The following is a 6,000-nucleotide window of genomic DNA, read 5'->3' on the forward strand; positions in this document are numbered from 1 at the left end:
ATCTAGTGATTGGATCTTCACGTTTTAGGACTCAATCTTAATGCGTCAGAAAAGTGACCTCAAATATGATAATTAATTAGTGTAGACGATATTTTAAAGCACGATATCAGACACAACGGTGGAATGTTTTGCCCCTTAGAGTAAATTTTGCTTGTTGCGTATTTCGCCATATCTCGAGAATATTTTAAGTGAATTGAAAAATTTTTACTCACATTTATAAAATTTGTTCATCCAAAGTGATTTTCAAAGTGATTTGATACAAGTAATTTTCTTACATGTGAGTATCAACTCACATGTATTAAAATAGCTTTTATTAAATCATGATGCAAAATCATGATATTAAACACCCTTCTATTGCATAAAATTAACCACTATTTTAGAAATTCTCCTAAAATAAAATTTAGTCTACTTGATTAAAAACTATTCTGATTAAAAGAAAATTTGTTAAGTTAAAATTAAAATTATCTCTGCTAAAACTCAATTTTGTCTATATATCTACATTTTACAGTTTAAGTTACATATTTGGAGGACTGGAAAGTAATGCAGTTTCAGAGCATTAAATATTCGTTAGTCTTAAAAACCAATTAATTTTTTTTCGATCTATTTCGATTCGGCATTGAAAGTTTGTTGCTAACGAGGGTGAATACATTATTAATTACAAATAAAATCTTGATAACAAATATCAAATGCACCGAAATGACGCTACTTTCCGGTGCCCCTAATATATTTGCGCGTTTGGTTTTTAGAACTTTCATCCTTATATAAATGTTTGCCAACAAATTGTTTTAACAATATGTCAAAACTTACTAACTAATGATTAATTTTATATTGGCTTGGCAAGTAAGTTCCTTTCTTTTTTGAAAGTTTTCAAATGTTTCAATTGTGGGAGCATTCCACTTTCTCTTATCATTTGAGACAAGTTTTCGTGCAAAGCTGTTTAATCCATTGATTAATGAAATCAATTGGATGTCCAAAAAAAATTAGCGTTTTTATGCCAAAAGCGAGCGGTTGTTTCAGCTAATGCATCATCTCCATACACAGAACAAATGTCACTAGCTGCTTTCATGGCCTCTGACCCTTGATTAAAAGCAAAAAGAAGATGTTGAAATTGCTCATTTTTTCCAACTTTACATTCCAATAATAAAACAAAACATAGATTCCATTAGAACAAAAAATCCTAGCTGAAAGTTAAAATTAAAAAAAAATGGTGGGAATTTGGGTGCCAACCCAATAGTTAATTAAAAGTAGACGAAGAAACCTGATGAAGAAAAATGGCAGATTTAATGTCGAGGAGTAATAGAAAATGGTACTTTATAAAAAGAAATAAGAAAAAAAAGCTTCACAAAAGAAGAAAATTACTTCTAGATTTTATGAAGTAACTGTCTTTTTTTAGATATTAGAAATAATTGCTACTACCACGAAAGCTTTGCTTTTCCTTTAAGAATGTATATAGCAAAAGAACGTGTGAAAACTTCAAGATAAGACTTTCGTTGACAAAGGAATTCAGCAAGACGACTTCACTGATAAAGAAAATGTAGGAAAAAAATATTCTTCATGCTCCAAACTTAGTATTTAAGCTGTGTGACCTTTAGAGCTTATCTCTGTATTCTTCCTTTTTATGCCATGCAATAAACTCATGGCATTATATATATGTCTAAGCAAATCGATATGCTTTCAAACTTCTTACTCATGCATTTTCGTTACTCTTTTTCGATATTGTAATTCCTAATATCTCTATTTAGCATAAGAACATAACGGTATAACATTTTTCTGTCGGCTCATTTATATTGGCCAAAAACTCACACTGTAGAATATCGTTTTTCCATATGAATTTAAATAATTATTTGGTGGTCATCAGCATAAAATTAATACAATTCATAAAGGTATAGTTTTCACACAAAATATCTCGTATCTCTAGTTTAGCGGTATTTACCTGTAACACTCGTAATGTTTCTTATAATACTCTGCTATTATTACAGTGAGAAAAACATATATTCAAAACTTTCAGTATATTATAAAATTTATCATGTTTTTGGTTCTATGGAAACACCAAAAAGTTTGGTAATTCTTACCGATGCGCTTAGGTAAAAGATTTTGTCATTATAATAACATATGTTTAATAATAGAACAGGGCTTTTCAAGGTGTGATAAAAAATGATAAATGGGGTAAAAATTTGGTCATTTTATCATGATAAAAATTATTTATTGCAAAACTCACAAAATTTGGTATAACGACCTTTAACTTTAAAATATATTTTAAAAAAATGATTACTAAGCAAAACTATTTATGCTTTGTTCTGGTATTTTTACATCTCAATAGAATGACGAATAAAACCTTTGAACGTAATAAGAAGCTGCCACAAACGTAACCAAGCAAAAATCTTATATTTCAAGTGAATAATTTCATAGTTCGAAACAAAAACTATTTTCTGCCAGGAAGCACCAATTTTTGTGAAGCATCAATTGGGGAAGATGAGCAGCTGTGATCATGAGCTAAGCTTCTTACTGTTGTTTAGAAAATATGCTAAATATGTTTTTTTTAGACACAAGGTGTTAGATTGATTTGAATATTTTCAGTACTCTTTTCGGGCATGATTTGTCTAAGAATGATATTTTTTCTTTACCAGAAACAAAAATGTTAAAATTTTGCAATTGGGGGCAAATTTATGGTAGATGAAGTCGTGAAATTCATAAATTTGAATCAAAAATCAAAATCAGTAGAAAGAGTAGAAATGCTTATTAAAAAAAATATATTTTGAAAAATTTTTAAAAATGTATTTTTTTCAACTACAATAATCATTTAATATTTAATAAGGAAAAGGGGCATTCTTACTTTATAAAAAAAATGTTACCTAAGAAAAGCTTGGAATTTTAAAATAAATGATACCTTACTCTGGGACACATTCCTAACGCCAAAAAATTCTAATTTTTCCTCTGCGCTCACAGCATGATGAAGTTATGCTGAATCTTTGAAAGCAGTTTTATCAATGATATTTTTCATGATATAACAGTTTTTAAATGATGTGCATGAAAATTTATAATAAAGATCCATGATTTCTGGAGTAAAATTATTTTAGGAGCTCCCGCTCTTCGTAATTTTAAATAAAAGTTATGATGCATAAATGTTTTAGCAAAACGATGCATTTGGCAAGGACAAAATAAATACACATAGTAATTAAAATGTTATTTCATCAAATACGTCAAATTTTAAAATTAATAAATTTGTAATTTTTTTTAAGCCTTAAACACTGTTGATTAACAATTTTGAAAACTTAGTCTACTTAAGCAATCGATGAAAAATTCAAAAATTTTTTTTAAAAAAATTCATGTATTTTGAAAATTAAAACAAAAGTTGTCCCTTTTTTTAGACATTCACAAAATGCTTCTTAAATGTTAATACATGTTATACTTTTATTAAAAAAATTGTCATTATATGAAAGCATCAGAGAATATAAAAATTTAACTAAATGTGTAAGTCCTTCCTATTAAAAAAGACTTAATATCATTAATATGTAATAATCTCATTTCGGGGGATATTTTCATTTGAACTTTTAAACAACAATTTCTTTATTTTCTTGCAGAATGCTGGATTTTGATGAATGAAGTTCAGAATTATGCAAAAAGGTAAGGGTACAATATTTTCAAATACAAAACTGTACATATAATAAATATTAAATCATATTGAATTATTTTTCAAAAAGTATCATCATTAACTTAAATGAATACGTGAAAAATAAAGCTTTGCTAAAAGAACTTTACATACAAGTTACCTAACATACAGGTTTTACTCTTTTTACTTTAAAAAGTACATTTAATATTATAATTTCCTATTTTCAAGCATTTATAAGTAAATATTTCAGAAAAATAAACTTTGAAAAAGGAAAATAAGAAATATTTTACCTTTTAATTTTTTTTCTATTTCAGAAATTTTTCAATCAAAAAATATGTAATTGGATACTTAATTAAATACATAACTATGCTTATGCACAAAAAATGCCAATTTACATGAAAATTTTTATATTTTCTTATAAAAATAATCTTGATTAGTATATTACGTAATAATATCTATTGTGTTGCATAGTAAGATCAAAAATTAAAATGTAAAGGAGATGGGAGCTGTCTTCTAATAGATTTTATATAATCACGAAAAAGGTTACTTACTTTCACTTTCACTCCATTTATGTAACCACCAGATATATACTTTTTTCCAAGTTAAAGAATTAAAACTTCTTTTTTTTTTACGGAAACAAGTCAAGTAATCAGCAAAAACATTAAGAATCAGAATAAAGTTAGTAAATTTCTAACTTTCTTTTCAAATTACACTTGGAATGAAGTTTGTAAAGTTAATTAAAGTTTCAGGCTTTTTTATGTAAAACACCTGATCCTACACGCTCTTTCATTATACTTTTTTTGCACTGATGTTCTTTTGGATCTAAAAGCGGTAAACGAATCTAATGATTCTGCAGAGAGAATTTGGAAACAAGCCGTTGCTGCCCTACATCAACCGCCAAATGGCGACCATTTTCTACGCCATGGACATTTATTTCAGAATGATACCACAAAATTCATCAAATATTTCGGGAAATAAAAACCAATTTGTCAAGATGATTTTTTTTAGTGCTTTGCTTTGCAATTTCGCTTATTTTTTTTATCAAAATTTAGTTTTTGTTTTATTCGATGGAAATAATATAAATGTAACTAAAAATGCATTCTAACTTTAGTTTAGATTTATCTTATTTGAAATGTATTGTAAATGTTCTAAAGATGTTATAAGCACTTTAAATAATAATTCAAGATTTCATTACAATTAAAAGTACTTCCATTTATCACAAAACTTTATAATCTAAAAAATAAATGCTTTTTGTTTACAAAAGATACTTATAATTCAGCTGTAAAAAATTAGGAAATAAAAGTTGGGTAGCATACATACATTGTTTAATGTAACCTGCACTATAAAAAGTCCTGACAAAATTACTGTAAAAGTAGCGACAATCAGAGTGACAGTACATTTTATCGTAAAATCCAATTTAATTGTAAAATTTCAAATCGTAATTTTTTCAGCAATTTTTTTTCAAAGCAGTTATTCAGTAAAAATTACAGTACATCAGATTTTTTTTGTTTTCGAAATGTTGTGATAAAAGGGGATTCCGTAAAAAGTACTGGAAACCTTAGTGCCAGCAGTTTTTACCGCAATTTTATCAGAAATTCTTTATGGTGTACTCAAAGACTTAAAGTTAATAAATATACTAATGTTGACGCAAATAATCCACATAACTGTCCTAAGTTAATGTAACTTAGGAATCTATTTCAAGATTATATAACTTATGCATCTACATAATGTTAATATAATGAAAGTTATGTTAATGTAATGTTAAAGTTAGAAAAATTGTTTCTGAAACAAAGCGAAGGAAAATACACGAATTTGATTAAATGCAGATTTGAGAATCCAATTTGCTAAACATATTTTTATTTTATTAAAAAAATATATTGGAAAAGTATTTTTGAGAATTTTTCTCATTAAGTATCATAAATTTAGTCGACTTATTTATTTTCGTATAGTTTAATGTGCTTATTTCAAGATTGTGTACCTTTTTTAAGAAAAAAAAGACATTTAGTAATAGCTAGATGTGTATTAAATGCAAGAAGATAATGTGTAAAGTTTATGCAACTTAAGTATCTACTTAACTGTTTTGATTTTGAAGTAAAAAAAAATTTTTGTAGTACGACCAGCAAAAATTTCATAAATTCGACACTTAAAATGCTCTTTTGTGAAGTGCATTAAATTGACTCTAATTTTAAACCTTGCAGAAGTAAAGTTGTATCAATTTGACCACAGTTGGACATTTTCGTTGATTTAAAAAAATGCATTCTAAGTTTATTTTCAACGAAATTCTTTAATAAAAGTTTCACCTTTCGTCTCCTTAGTGAGTTTAGTATAGTTTAAACTTTTTTCAATAGATTCTGAGGTTAAAGAATTCTAAGAAAATGTGTGCTATGTTC

At 26.8% G+C, this 6,000-nt stretch overlaps 1 protein-coding gene across 2 annotated transcripts in view; it reads right to left on the bottom strand.

The window, feature by feature from the left end:
• Nucleotides 1-4,462, bottom strand: part of LOC107455136 (multiple PDZ domain protein) — a 99,021-nt gene extending 94,559 nt beyond the window's left edge. For both annotated transcript variants that reach the window (XM_016072603.3, XM_016072601.3), the window contains exon 1: nucleotides 4,162-4,462. The gene's annotated coding sequence lies outside the window, so the exon portion shown is untranslated. The remainder of the gene's footprint in view (nucleotides 1-4,161) is intronic.
• Between the last annotated feature and the right edge of the window lie 1,538 nt (nucleotides 4,463-6,000).

This window comes from Parasteatoda tepidariorum, chromosome 8 (genome assembly GCF_043381705.1).
Source record: "Parasteatoda tepidariorum isolate YZ-2023 chromosome 8, CAS_Ptep_4.0, whole genome shotgun sequence".
Classification (NCBI taxonomy): Eukaryota; Metazoa; Arthropoda; class Arachnida; order Araneae; family Theridiidae; genus Parasteatoda; species Parasteatoda tepidariorum.